Genomic DNA, 15,639 nt, shown 5'->3' on the forward strand with positions numbered 1-15,639 from the left:
AATATTTAAATGTGTATAATTCTGAACAGGTGGTTGTGGGTTTTTTATTTTTTCCATCCAACTCCCTTTTTTAAAAAGAGGAAGAGGGTATTGTTCTTCCAATTTAGATTTGGTGAAATCAGACTTTTCAACACACGTATACACAAATGTGAAGGGCAAATCATGCAGGTATTTTGCAGGATGCCCTCCAAGTGATAGCTCCTGTGGGCAAATGCTTGGGCTGCTATTCTGAGAAGATCCTTGGAGTCAGCATGTGGTTTGTCCAGTACCAGACATGCTGGATCAGGCAGTCATGATATCCTCACATGGCAAGACCAATTATTTGCACCTTCTCTGGCTATAGGCAGTGGCCATGAGTGTGTGCACTAGGTGTATGTTAAGTGCAATCTCACTGAGTTTACATGTTCATAAAAGATGTTGCTGGCATCCTTTGGCTCCTGTAGGTTTTATAATTAATTTCTATTTTGCTTACACTCTGTTGTGTTTCCTTGCCATTCCCTTGGTGGGTAAATTAGATTTTGCTTCTGTGATAACTCTTACAGGACATCTGCTTTACCAGGTGACTCTGCAGTAAAAATAGGATATGGATTAGTTTTGTGCAAACAATCATATATATGCTGAATTACCCAGACCACACAACAAACAAAGTATGTTGACACTGTGCCCTATCCAGACTTTCTGGCAGTTGCAGCTGCTGCAAAATGCTACCTGATCTGGCACAAAGTTAGAGTGGAGTGACAAACAATACCTGATTCTGCATAAAGCCTGACAGCATAACAAGAACCCCAGCTTTGGTTTGGTTTTAACAAGTTTGCAGTAGATTGAGTTCAGGCTATGTTAGAGGGCTTTTTTTATTCTGTAGCCAAGATATTTTTAGAATGTGGTACTAAAATCCCTAATCTGGATTTACTGTATTGTCAAACAATGCCTTGAGTTAATTAGGATGAAGGGCTGTTGAGAAAATTTATTCCAAGTCAATAGAGCAAATTCACTTGGAAAACATGATTCTCTTATTGGTTTGTCTGCTTTGACAAATGACTCTTAAAAGTCAGCTGAAAGAGGAGAAAATTGTTGATTCTGGCTTTCTGATTCAAAAAGCTGATTACTATGTATTCAATGTTATTTAAAGCTATCTGCTTTTAATATAAGCTGTTCACAAACATATCCCAACTATGACTTTATACCTACAAATCAGTCTGTGGTATATTCTGCTTCCTTGAATTAACCTATGCATTGGTGGGCAATACATGGAAAATGGCACTGACAGTTCATATCATCTGCCTTAATCTTCTCCCTCCCTATCTCTCACAAAAGGAAGATTTGGCAAACTACTTCATGTTAATTGTCATGAATATGTATATATTCATGTATATATAGATATTATATATATGTAATATATATAATCTGACCTCTATTTTAATTCTCTAAAATATCAGTGTTCGATATTTTCAAATATATCACTGTGCTTGATATATGCTAAAAGAGTATCTCTGTTGAAGAAAGTCAGCAGATATTTATAAACGAGGCAACATAGCTCTTGAGTGGTTTGCATCCAAAGTGTAGAATGAAATCCAAAAGTTTAAGTTAATTTCCCCTGACAGGCCTGGGGAAACAGATACTTCACATGGAACCCCAGATCCTTATACTGTGCAGAGACCTGCTCAGGGTCACTAAAGAAGTCAGACATATATTTTTAGCTGACATACACTGAGGTGCTCAATGAATGTCTGCCAAAAGGGCTTCTGTCTGTTGAGACCTGCCACTTGCTCTCCTTCCCCCTTCAGTGGAAACTTGAAACCATTCCCTTAAGTAATTGAGCAGGATTCAGCTTTTCTTCTGAAAGTTATTGACTGGACAAGGACCTTTTTACATAAAAGCCTGGGGATTATACCAGTTGCAAAGGAAGCACTTAATTAATTTTGCTTCTCACCCTGACAGAATTCATATGCATATCTGCCGCCTCCCTCCCAGGAAAATGTGAACCCCTGAGCCACACACTGACAGAGGATGAAGGGCAGAGCAGCGAGACGCACAAAGTGCTCACAGACCCTTCTTGTGGATCTGGAGCATGCAATTTCACAAGCCAGTGAGCCATACAAACCTGGCTTTAGAGTCTGGTGGTTAGTCAGTCATATGGAAAGAGGTATCCCGGGTTTTGACTCATCAATTTTATACTAAATAACAAGATTTAGACTGTCTGTATGAGGATTTGTGCAGCCACAGTGCTGACAACTGCAATGTTCACAGCTTAGTTCCAGCACCAATGCTGCAGCTTCATTTCAACTGCAGGAATATGCTTGCTGCACGGAGTCCTGCATCAACAGAGGACCTGAACTTATGCTTCCCTTGACTGCAGCTAAATTTATGCTTCCCTGGACCTTCAAGGGCATATCTGCAAAATAGTTTCATGTAGAGTATCACTTTTGCTCTGTCCTGTGATCAGGGATGCTCATCTTATGAAAGTCCTCCCTCAAGTACCTCAGTCATGTGACTTCTACAGAGCATGCTTCTGCAGCAGGTTCTGGAATACAGAGCCTTGGATTTACATGCTGTCACCAAATATTTTATGTGCTTGAATCCAAATCTGAAAAACAGTCTCTATGAAATTCAGTGCTAATATTGAGTGTAGGATTGTTCATATCTATTTTAAATAGAAAATATAAAAGCAGGTAAGAGGATTCTGTCTGTTTCTTTTTGGCTGTTTACACAGCACAGAAGATGCCTGTGATACAGTACAAAAAATCAGAGTTATGCTGCTCCCTCTGTAGTCTGAAGTGGACAAATATCAGACCTTGCATTATGGCACAATATGGCTGCAGTCAGACATGACAGGTAAAACAAAAGAAACAGGATTCTGATGACACTGGTGTTTCAGGATTAACCAAACCTTTGTCACTTTGCAAAGCATCCTACCCATATTTTAAGTATGTGGCCTCTATCAATTTCAGATTTTTTTTACATTTTAGAAATATTTCTATAATGATCCCAGTCATTCCATGACATTTTTATTGTTTTGCATAATCAGAGTTATGTCTCCGAAGTATGAGTGGTTTGTCTGTGTGTAAATCCTGCCAACAGTTGATCTATTCTAATCTCACTTTTGCCATTAATTTATGTTGTGGATCTGAGTTCATTATTTAAGTTTGATGTCTGATCTCACTTAAATTTGAGCTCTGCCACTGAATTAAATGGGGATAGCTTAGGCCTTTATCCATTTCATCTCCTGTTTCTATATTACAAAGAAGAGATGAAAAATTATTGTGCTGGATGCATTAAGAGCGGTCAGGTCGGAACAGATATTATGCAGCTGAATCTTGAAATGTGTAATGTTTTGTATTAAACTGTGACTGTCTAGTGAACACAAGTGGCACTGGGAGTCAGGGATAGAAGCCCAGCCCTGCCCCTCCAACCCGAGGGTCCAGCTTCAAACGTGGGCTGCAGCAGGGACATCTCAAATCTGCGCTTCTAGCCTTGTCACTCCTGCCTGCACATCCCAGGGGATGTGATCTTCTCCAAGCTGCCCTGTTGCTCAGTACCTTGCCACTGCTGTGCTGGAGATGTGCATTTACTCCCTTGGGATAACTCAGAAATAAATTTCAGTTCTCTCACTTCCTGAGAGAACTTCCTGGCGGGTATTCTAGCAACTAAGCAATTATGCACTCTCTGCTACCATAGGATTGGATGTGATTAATTGTAGTCCTGGCCACAGTTAACATTTGGGTCTTCTCTGGGGACTTTTAACTGAGTTCAAGTACCAATCCAACTCACCATTAGAGGAGAGGAACTGGGGAGAAATCAGCATCCATTTTCCACTTCTGAGTATACGTGGGAGACTAAAGGTAAATACCTCAGAAGTTTTTAAGCTAAAAGGGCGTCACCTAATGAATTTATGTAGTTTACTTGGGACAGCCCTGGAAATGAAGACAGGCTGTACTTTTCTCTGAGTCTGTGGCAAAATTTGGACATCCATTTCACATCTTTTGCTTCCTCACAAAAGAGCAGATAGTAATAGGTAGTGAGATAGGAACTCGCAGGTAATTCTCCTCAGCCTTTGAGTGTTTCTATACTATCTATATTAATTAGTGATAACTTGTTTCAGATTGAGATCCTGGAAACCTGGAAACTTCAAGAACTATTACACTGAGATGTATGCTAGAATATCAGGAAATGCAAATGCAAATGCAACCCCCCTTCAAACAAAAAGCCAACAAAAAACTAACCAAACTAAAATAAAAAAATTAAACCAAACCAAACAAAAAGAAATCCAAAACAAAACAAGAAAAAACCCAAACAAAACCAAAAACAAACCCAAAGAAACAAAACCCTCATAAAACTCAACACTCCCCTCCCCCCCAAAAAAATAGTTCTCTTTTCAACACTGTTCTTCATATAATATTCCCAGATCACTGGAGTGAGAGTTTAATGCAAATTCCTCAGACAGGTAAACAAGCCTGGGAAAACACCACCCTCTGGGAAAGGTGCCCTGATTCATAAAGCCAGATAAACACAGAAATTTTTTTAATGAGATAAGTGGGAGAGAGGACCCCAGCCTGAAGCGGAATGGAGAGGACAGGCGAAGAGAGTAGAGCAGTTTAATGAATTTGTGTTTACAGCTACTGACACACAGAAAACTGAAGGTGTGTGCAATTGGCTCTCTCATGGCTTGTTTTCCTGTATCTCTTTGTCCTAAAATTAGAGATACTCCCCAGCATGAAAGCTGTATGGTGGCCAATCCACTATGCCAAGGTCTCTGGGAGAGAACAGGAGTAATTATATTGAACTTGGTCATAAATACTAGATGATGAACACAAACAGTGAAAATCTGATCAGAACAGGAACAGCCATTTTATCATGCAGCAGAGGAGTGGAGAGGACTGGCAGGAGCCACAATTTAACCAGCTGCAGTAAGAACTGGTAGAAGCTGTTAATCTGCCCTCTAATACAAGTCCACTCTTTCTGTTTGTCCTTCTGTAATTCATACAGCTTTTGAGTATCTGCTAGCTTTTCTAATACACAGAATTCACAGTGTGGCCTGTCTGAAGGAATAATATTTGAAAAATTTTATCTTGAATTCCCCATTTCTTTTGCCAAATGAGAGTTACTGTCTTAGCTGAGAATTCCTCAGTGTCTTCTAAATCACCATGCCTTTGTACAATATGTATGATTAAGTACTTTGTAAACAGCTTTATGTTTAATAAAATACTACAAAGGAGGAGTTTTGATGGATTAGGTTTCTTTTCCAGGATCATAAAGTATTTTCCTGCCTAGTTTGGAATACATTTTGTTTCCTATGATGCATTCAGTTGAAGCATTGCTATCTCTGTAGAGAGGTATTGTGAAGTTATAAGGTACTGGCTGCATTCATTATATAGTAATATAAGCTGCTGCCATCCAATTCTCATGGCTTTTACAACTTTGCCTAATTCTCTCTCTTATGTGAAAGACCTAAGTAAAGTCCATTGAATTTATAAGCACGGATCAGTATAGTATAGTGTTATTAAATCTTTATAATGAGAATATAAATTAAGTTACAGGGACTATTGCATTCAGCCAGTCCTCTTTTTTTTTTTTCTTTCTTTCTTTTTTCTTTTTATAGGACATGAATGAGTTTACAATGTTTTCCAAAATCCTTACAAAGTTTCTTCTGTGAACTCAAAGGATCAGCTGCTTCAACAACACTTGTGAAGTCCTTAGCAGCTATGCCTTGGTAAAGAGACACTAACTAACCTTACTGGTTTTAGCTGATTCAGACATTGCTGTGTGTGGTGCTTTACTCCTTGGGACATGAGATTCCGGAGTTCAAAATAAGCCTTGCATAGCAGCAGGGGTCTCATGCAGTGCTAGGAAAAGTTCGGTCCACTGTGGATACTCAAAGAGCTTGGATACACAGCTGTGTTGAGATTTTTCTCCACAGCTGTCAACATAAAAGGCAGTAGCCTGCCCCAAGGAGTAAGAAGCTATCACTTAACTGATAGGAAAGGAATCTTCATTTAGCAAGATTGCTCTTTGTTATTCAGTCTTGGCTAGGTAGGTAGTAGAACAGAGGTTATTTGTTATAAGCTCTTCAATCTGATTCTTGTAGCATAAAGCTAACATTGAAATTCTGTAGTCTGCTCACTTATGCAGACTTCATGAGAATCCCATCTGTGACAGTGTTCACAGGGGTTCACTGGATGAGGCAAGAGACAAGAATGTTGACTCCATGTTCAAAAGGCTTGATTTATTATTTTATGATATATATATTACATTATAACTATACTAAAAAAAATAGAAGGAAAGGTTTCATCTCTCAGAAGGCTAGCTAAGAATAGAATAGAAAAGAATGATAACAAAGGCAGCTGGCTCGGATAGAGAGTCCAAGCTATCTGGTCTGTGGTTGGCCATTAATTCTCAACATTCAAAATCGCCCAATCACAGACACACCTGATGCATTCCACAGCAGCAGATAAACATTATTTACGTTTTGTTTCTGAGGCCTCAGCTTCTCAGAAGAGAAGAAATCCTAAGAAAAGATTTTCACAAAAAGATGTCTGCGACACCCATCCATATGGGGTGGCCTCTTCACAGATCTGGTAAAATTGTTGGCAGGACTGAAGCACTAATTCCAGTAAACTTCCTATTTAAATGTTACTCCTTGGTTAATAAGAGCAGCGTACAGTGTGCTCCAGTGCTCAGTGGAGTAATCAGCTCAGTAACCAGTGGCAAAGCTCCCAGATAAGAAAAACAGTGATGCTAATTTTTTGTGGGAAAGTGTCATGCTGCTTGAGACACACTGCAGTCCTGCCCACACTTAGTAATAAGAAAGCAATGTAGTAAAATGTTATGATAATAGGTTCCCAGAACTAGCACTGAAGTATAAACACCTGCATATTCCAGTTCCCTGCCTTTAAATCAATTGTCAAAAAGCCAATCCCTTCCTATTACAATTAACAATGTTTGAACCTGCAAAATTAACAATGTTTGAACCTGCAGCAATCAATGAGAATTTTGTCTCTGACTTCCAAAAGGCTCCAGGGAGAGTCTTCTCTATTCAGTATTATTTAAAGTACTGTGGACATATGTGTGATAAAGATGCTAAAGGGATAATTAGGCATTGGAATCACTGGACGTATTCCAGTTGCTTTCAATGGAAAGAAATTTATCTGAAAGTGTCCTGGGAAAAATTTTTCAAACTTGAGGCATTTCTTGTGATTTCAAAGTTTTGTTTTATTGTTAGAAGCAATTATTTTTTAATGTGATTCCCACAGAAGCTCAGATATTCAGCTTAATATACTTAGGCACATAGTATTAAAACAACTGATAGTGGTTCAGAGTGAAGCACCTTGTCTCTCCCTGAGGAGAGCAGTTCATGCCTTGGGAAAAGGCATCGTGCATGGTTCCTCACCTGCCTCTTTTTTCCAGCTTTCTGCAGTCCACAGATTTCCTGAAATCACAGCTGTATCTTTGTAATTTAGGGCCATGGATGCATTATTTTATTATATAATTTTTATATTACTTTTTAACCAGTTCATATTTTGGCTTCTCTATTACTCTTTACAGTGAATTCTCTAACTTAAGTAGTTAAACACACTGCATGCACAGGTCTTTCTTTTTCCTTGCACACTAGTGCTTGATAACTTCAATTGTTGCCCCTTAGTTTTGTCTATAAACATCTGAATAACTACATTGTCTTCATCTTCACTGACTTTCGAGCTTCACCAGTGACTTCTAGCATAATCCATTGAGTCTCCTGTCTTCCAAATTTACAAGTTCTAATCAACCTGTGCTGATATGAAAGGAAATCAGTACTTTTGATAAAAATTGTTGCCTTTGAACCTGTTTTTATGCCACTATATTCTTTTGACACAAATAAGAAAATAATAATCAAAATGGCAACCTGTCAGATTTATAATAATCACATAATAATAATTTTGCTTTTTTTACTTTATTCTAAGACTTTCACTGTTTACCTTTGTAACCAGTACTGAGCATTAAATAGATTTCTACAGATTTATTCACTAACTCCAGGATCACTTTCTATAGTAGTTAAATTAGTTTTCAGCCCACTAGTATATAGATCTCATTAGAACTGGTTTTGGTTATGATCCTGCATTTATAAGCATTACATTTCCCCTGACAGTTCCTGACCCAGCCAGAAAATATTAGGAATATTCATTTTTAAAACCTTGAATTGACAGGAACTGTAAAATCATCTTCCTTTTCTAAATAATTTATTATTATACTGAATAACACAAGCCTCAGCACAGATCCTGGGCATCTTCTTTTCTTGTAAAATCAGCTGGTTTTTTCTACTCTTTTCTTGTACACTCGGAACAGATCTGAATTTTTCATGGGATCTTCCATGCTATATTCCAGCTTCTTCATGGAAATGAATGCTGTAAAAAGGTTTAAGTGTACACTCACTACATAACCCGTATTTCCCATGTCTGTCTGCTCTTGAGAATCCTTCAAAACTGCTGATAAATTTGTAAGTCAGAACTTCTTTCTGCAATAATACTGTCCATTCTTCCTTACTGTAAAATATTTATCAGTTTTTGATTGATGACTGGATATTTTATGAAGGCTTCTACTAGTTTTCCTAATATGAATGTAAGATTTCATAGTCTGCAGTTCCTTAATCCTTTTTGGAAGGTCTTTAAAAATCCTTGTCACAATGACTTCTTCTCATTGCTCTGTTGTTGAGATCCTGTGCCATTTCATAAAGCAATTCCAACTCCCTTTCCAAAAACCTAGACCTGTCATTAATTGTGCTGTGTAGTTAAAAAAAGGATGCAGATTTCTCGATCTCCTCTGTGTAGTAAAAACAATTGCAAAATTCTGCTTTACTTGGAACAGTTCCCTTGTCCCAGTGAACAGCCTCTGAGCAGCTTTTCCTTCACAGAAGAAAGAAGCAGGTATTAGCAATGCAGTTAGTCATTACAGTCACATCCTTGCAATCTGTGGATTGAGGCAAGCTGAGAGCCCAGCTGAATCAATGACTTCACCTCTGTTTACTTCAGTGGACAGGAATTAAGGACTTAGTTAATTGTACTGGGAGTTGGATAGCTGCATACTCACAGAATGTGCTGAGAGCGATTGAAGTTCCGCCTTCAGGCAGGAAAGATTTTTATTTGCTACATTTATTGCTACTGATTTCTGTTTCAACTCCAAATAAGACCTGGAGAGATTTAGTTCCTTGATTCTCAGGAAAACCAAACCAATTTCAGGATCACAGTGTTAGGATTAGTCTTTGGATTTATAGGACCTGAAGCATTGACCATCTCTGTTCAAAATTCTACATATGTCTACAGTTTGGGGGCTTTTTTGGTGGCTGTCTTTTTATGTTTAACTGCTCCCCCCTCATAGTTTTGATTTTAGAAAGCACTAGTCCCTGTGGCCAGTAATCTTCTGCCTTATTGGAGTGTGTATGTTCCCATCAGCTTCTTAGGAAAATTAAACTTCATGAGTAGATTTCTCTAGCCAAGACAGTTCTGAAAGTCTAACAGTGTAGAGCACTGCCATCAGGAAAAGAGGGTTTGGAACTGAAAGAGTTTTTGCTGGGCTGGAAACTTGGCACACTGTATGATAATTTAATGAATGCCGGTGGAAAACAGACCCTAAAACTCCTGGCAGCAGAAAGTAAGCCAGGATGGGAGGCTTAGTAAACAAGCTGCTCACACACAACCCTCCAAGGGTGGGACTACTCTTGGTCACTGCAGCTTCAAGTGCTGGCTGTTGAGGGGTGAAGGACTAAGGCAGAGAGGAGCTGCACCAGCGAGGTCTCCCAGATCTCTCCTTACTCCCACCTGCCCTGAAACCACATGCCAGAGGCTTGCTGTCATACTAGCACTGTCCTCTAAGGTGGTGAGACCATGCTTTAGGCTTTTTTATTATCGAGGTACAAAATAGCTTCAGGTATCAGAGTGGCTGTTATGTTTGCAAAGTCTAAAATATATAGCCTCAAAGGGCCTCCTTGGCTGTCACTTAACTCTGCAGAGGTTGATTATTATAAGAACTGAAGGTTTTATCAGTTAAATTTCTTCCATGTCTAAGTTTGCAACTGCTCATACACTGGAGTTGCCAAGACATCATCACGTGACCACCTTTAGCTTAGGTTTCAAACATATTTGAGGTATATAAATCAGACATCGTTCTGCCTGGCTGGCTGGCAGGGCCTAAACCAGCCAGCAGACTCAGATCAAATCTTAATTTCTGCTCTTCATTTAAAGTGAGACCAGATGACATAATACCCCTTTTACTTTTGTGGTTACAGCATTACAGCATTATCCTGTAGTTAATTTCCTTCTCTGCTTGAGTGCTTATCTCAGCAAGTGGATGATGAGGTGCTCATTCTGACAGAGAGCGGTGTCAAACTACTGCTGTCTGGGGTGTGTTTTAAAACAGCAGGAAGAGGCTTGTGTTCAAATTAAACAGGGGATATTCACTGGGGAGGTGGAGAGAGCCTGGACTCTTCATCCTTCCTATCCTGGCTGAACAAGCTCTAGATGACAAGAATTTCACTAGATGATGGTAAGGGTTTTTGTATCCTGCTTTAGATTTCACTGCAGAGAGAAGGGCAAATTACCATGCTCTGAAATGCTCGGTAATTCTGAAAACTGGACATCCAAAACACGCAGATGCACATTACCCTGTACAGGAGAAGTATTAGAAATCTGTCTCCCAGTCTGAGGTGAGAGATTTAATCATTACACTGTAGAATAAGAGAGGGGTAATTACACTCCTCCTCCTGTGTTTTGTGAGAATGGGGTTGTTTAGGGACCTGCAATCAAGGACAGATGCTTTCTGCTGGGTCCAGGGGTGCCAGATCTGGCTCACAGCAGCTGCTCGTACCTACCTTCTCCAGGCTGTCAGCCCAAACACACTAATTTGCTTCAGGCACAACAAGAGAGAATAGCCTAGCAGTGCAGACACCTGGCATCAACTTGGTTGAATTTCCTTGGGGTGAGGTAGGGAGTTGCCCCACAGACTCAGTCAGTTACAGGTGGCCTGGGGCAGGATTCTCCAGTTGGGGAAAAGAGAAAACATCTGCTCTTGCCCTAATTTTAGGAGGGAGTTCAAAGCTAAAAATACCTTAGGTGGGAAGTTCTTCCATTTATTTCAGAGCTCCATGCTGAGATCTGGTCTCCTTGAAACTATTGCCAAATGCCCCTCAGTGTGGCAGGAGAAACGCTAGGGAATGCAGGGACAAATGCTCTGCAGTCTGTCACCTCTGCTATCCTGAATGCCTCCAGGCAGGTTGAGAAGGTCCCTGTCCCCAGCAGCCTCTGCTATTCCCAGATTCTGGCCTTCTCCTTCAACCTCTCCTCTCCTTCCTGTTTCTTCTTGAGTATTTTTTCTTGTCACCTCCTTTTTACCAGATCTGAACTTTGGCTGATCCTGCACGGAGCTTTCTTCTGCAGATTTAGAAGCATCAGCAAATTCTGCCAGGGCCAGGGGGAGCCTGGGGAAGGGAGAATGAAAGAACTGGGTTGGGTTGGTGTGTATCAGGTGTGCATCAGCCAGCCTTGATCTATTGTCACAATTGCTTCTGCAATTGCTCCTTAACCAGTTCAGCCACACGCACATCAGTTTTAAATCCAAATGCCTTGGATCTTTTTGACCAAGTTAGAAATGAAGTACATTAGCACTTTATCTTGCTGGATCTGATGGGTCTAATGGAATCAGAAGATGGAGGTTGGGGTAAAATGAGCAATAGGTGTCTAAAAAATTATGCCCAGTCTTAACTTTGCCTAGAAGGGAAAGTGCAGTGTCAATTCTGTCTGCCAGCAAAGTTATTGCTGAGATGAGACTGAATCTCACTGAATCTCACTAAGCAATTTCAGAAGAAGGCATCATCCTGGAGTAAATTCTAAGGGTTTAATTTTTGGGTTTGTAAGACTTCTGGATAAAAAACTTTTAGTATGTTTACTGGGTGGGGGGGTGACCTGATACATATGTCTTTTTTAGAGATAAAGCAACTTTTCCAGATTTATAGTAATTTCAGCTTTCATATATTTTTCTGTACTTTGTGCTGAGAAGGAAAAACTTTACTAATATGAATTGCAGAAAAGTCAGAGGGAGAGAAAAAAAAGAAAATTGTTCACAAAATTTTATTACGGATACCAACAATAGGAAAGTAGAAGTGGAGTTTTTTATGTGGTCTTATAGAGTCACAAGTTGTGATTTTCCCAGATAGTAAAATTAGCATCTATATTGCTAGGACAAAGCTCCAGATTATCTCTGTTAAGAAGACAAAGGGAAAGGTAAATAGGAGCTTTGAATATGGGTATGCTTATTTCCTTTCAGACTTGAGTCATCAAAAGAAAGATAAATTTAATTTCATTTGGGAGGTTAGACCAATTACTGCGTGGCAGAAGGGAGTGCTAACGCATGCTTCAGACTTTGCTTTCATTTGACTGGAAAGTGACTATACAATGATGTGAACAGAGTTTGAAGTAATTTAATATCTTTTGTATACTGAATAAGCAGAAGTTGTCAAAAAGACAGCTTCCCTCTTCGTATCAGCAGCAGAAATGAAAATGTATTTATCACATCAATGGGGTTAATTTCTTAAAAGATTTAAACAAGACAGTTCTGGTAGGGTACAGATAGCATTAATTCCCAAAGAAATAATCTTACTGGTAAACCCATTTCTTCAACTTGATGGTTTTTAAACATTAGTTGGATGAAGTTTGTTTAAATTGAATGCAAGTTTTATAGTATTATACATCAAATATATTGTAGCTTAAAATATATATTACTTATGAATAGCACAGGGATGTTTAATTTGGGTTTCACCTTGCATCTGTGTAACAAACAATTGCAGTGCTTTGTATTTTCATCTATAACTTTATAGTTAATACTCCGCTAAGGATAAAGCAGGCTACATATAATTGAAAGTTATCTTTTATTCTAATTGTTTACAATATTATTTTTGTAGAGATAAATTTGTATTCCAATTATTATCATCATCATTATATCATAAGCCTCTGACATGCAGTATTGCTAACCTGCTGTATTATCATATCTTAGTTTGCCACAGTTCATTGGCACTATTATTGATATTGATGGCTTTATTTTTTCTAGACATTAAGTCAGCAATTCATCAAGACAACAGCAAAGACTGGAATAGAAAGATAAAACATCCAGGTTAGTAACTTATTGAGTGTCTCACACCTAAAAAAGTTTCTGGAATGCACAAAAGCCATGAGCTGATATGATACATGGACATGCCAGCATGAGTAAGAGTGGGAGTGTCATGTGTATAAGGATTCAGGTGCTTGCTTTCTGTGAACCCAAACTCTCACCTTATTACATAATTTAGTAATAAAAGGTCTGCCGGCAGAGATCTGAGGAATAAAAAAAAGGAAAAAAAGACCTGTTAGTCCACAATAAATTGTTTACAAATTCAGTTTTATGTAATACATTTCTAAATACATTTACAGATTTTCAAACCAGCATGCAGAAATGAAGAAGTTTCTAAACTTCACCGTCTAAAGATGCAGACAAGTACTAGGAGACACTTACAGAACTAACTTGGGCCCAGGCTTCCCAGCATTTTTACATGAGATGATGGTCTCGAAATAAGTTCAGGACCTTTTTAAAAGTAGGAGCCTGTCAAGATTGTGTGAAGTATCCAAGCTCATGATATGGTCAATGGAGACTATTACCTAGACCACAGAAATCTCTCTTTCCATTGGTTGTAAAATGCCCCATGTGCATTTTTAGTATCCACTCACTGGAGCAAACTGATGGGAAAAGGGTTTAGCAGTGAAAATCCCATTATGTATGCTCACCCCATACTTTTCAATTACTAAATCCAAATGTAAGTGTACCTCTAAGTAAGTGCTGCCAGTTTTATAATTGAAAAGTTTGTGACTAAAAATGCTGTTCTTCTTATAAGACCACCAAGAATGAGAATGAAGTTGGAATTATTTCAAAAGTTTCTGTGCACAAGAAAACAACCACACTTTACCTTAATTTACATAACTGGCAATCAGATGAAACAATCCTGAAATGAAGGAATAATATTTTGTTGATGTTTGAGATAAAAGGATGAATACCTGACATGGTATTTTCATCCTGATTATTAGTAATCTGCCTTGCTAGTATACTGGACTAGCCAGTAGCCAAGTAATTTCACAGAAATATAAAATCCAACCCCTAATCTAATTTCTAGACTATATTTTATGTATTGCCACATTAGCAATGCCTTTCTCAATGTAATTACATGTCCTATTTACTGCATGTCATGATTTCTTCAATGTGCTTTTTCTTTTCCAAATCCTCTGTGTTAAAGAACAAAAGCAATGCTTGAGATGGGTTTCATTCCTTTTCAGGTCATGCCAACATAGCAGTACCCAGGCCAAGGATGGTGAACTGCAATTATTCTCTAATCAGGTTTTCCCCACTAGTAGGTTGTCACTTAGGAATTTGGCTGCTTTTACTGTTTTTTATCTTTTCAGAAGAAATTAGTTATTGAAAACATACATCTGCCCAAAGGATGTTCCACCCTAGGATGAATGTGAATGTGTGTAACTGTCAGTAGATTTTTTTTTTCCTGCAAGATGCTTTAAATTTTGCATAACCATTTTAACAAAAGCAGAATGTCTTGTTTTGTTTTCTGTAGCATTTTCAGGTCTATGCCAAAAAACCCCAAACAAAACAACAAAACACAAAAAAAACCCAAGAACCCCAAACCCAAGAAACACCAACTCTGAAGATATTTATTTCATTTGAACCTAAAACCATTACTTTTACTAGCTGTGTGCCTGATTTGAGATCCTTTAGCTTGGATCACTTCAGAAAGCCTAATTCTCCCTGGAAAAAAAAAAAAAAGAAAAAAAAAAGATGGGCTGTTCTTCCACCTACTAAATGGATTGCTTTGGGGAAAAAAAACCCCAAACCCTAAAGAAATACATATGAGTTAAGGGAATAAAAAACAAAAGAGAATTTACTATTCTTACAAATTTGATTACAGGTTTCAGATGGCTCACAAGGCCTGTATGATGTGGGGCAGTATTTCAAAAGCAGAATGTGACATCTTCTAGTCATGAGTATCACTTATGTTTTTAGTTATGTGTCTCTTACTCAACTGCTTGCTACTTTAATCTCTGTTGTTATTTTCTTTTTTTTTATAACACATTCACCGTTTTTTTTAAATGTTAAGGACAATTGCTGTAACTAGAATTGGTTTGATTACACTCATATCTTTTCTCCCTTCTTTGCCTTCTCTGTGTATTTATAATTAGGGACCTCATTGAAAAGCCTGTCCTTGCTTATAAATGTCATGGGCTAAATTCAGCTTTTGGAACTCTAGGCCAGCACCTCACAGGGACAATACTGGTTATGGCTGGACTACATATGTTTTTCCACAGTTTACTGTTCCCAACGCTCACCTCATCCTCTGTCAAAATGATCCGTGTTGTCTAAAAGTCCATTTATAATCTGCTGAAAACAACCTAGCTCTTCCTGATTGGAGTGGGGTAAAAATTAGGGATAGGTTTGACAAATAGTCCATTTCTGCATTTGGACAAAAAAGATAGGTTATATGTATTTTCCATGTGACTATTACTAGGTTTTTTATTATTTCCATCTGTGTCTAGGTACATTATTAAATAGGTTCTATTATAACCTTTTGTCTGGTAGGAGTTTTTCAGA

The sequence above is a fragment of the Molothrus ater genome, chromosome 5 (assembly GCF_012460135.2).
Source record: "Molothrus ater isolate BHLD 08-10-18 breed brown headed cowbird chromosome 5, BPBGC_Mater_1.1, whole genome shotgun sequence".
Taxonomy (NCBI): Eukaryota; Metazoa; Chordata; class Aves; order Passeriformes; family Icteridae; genus Molothrus; species Molothrus ater.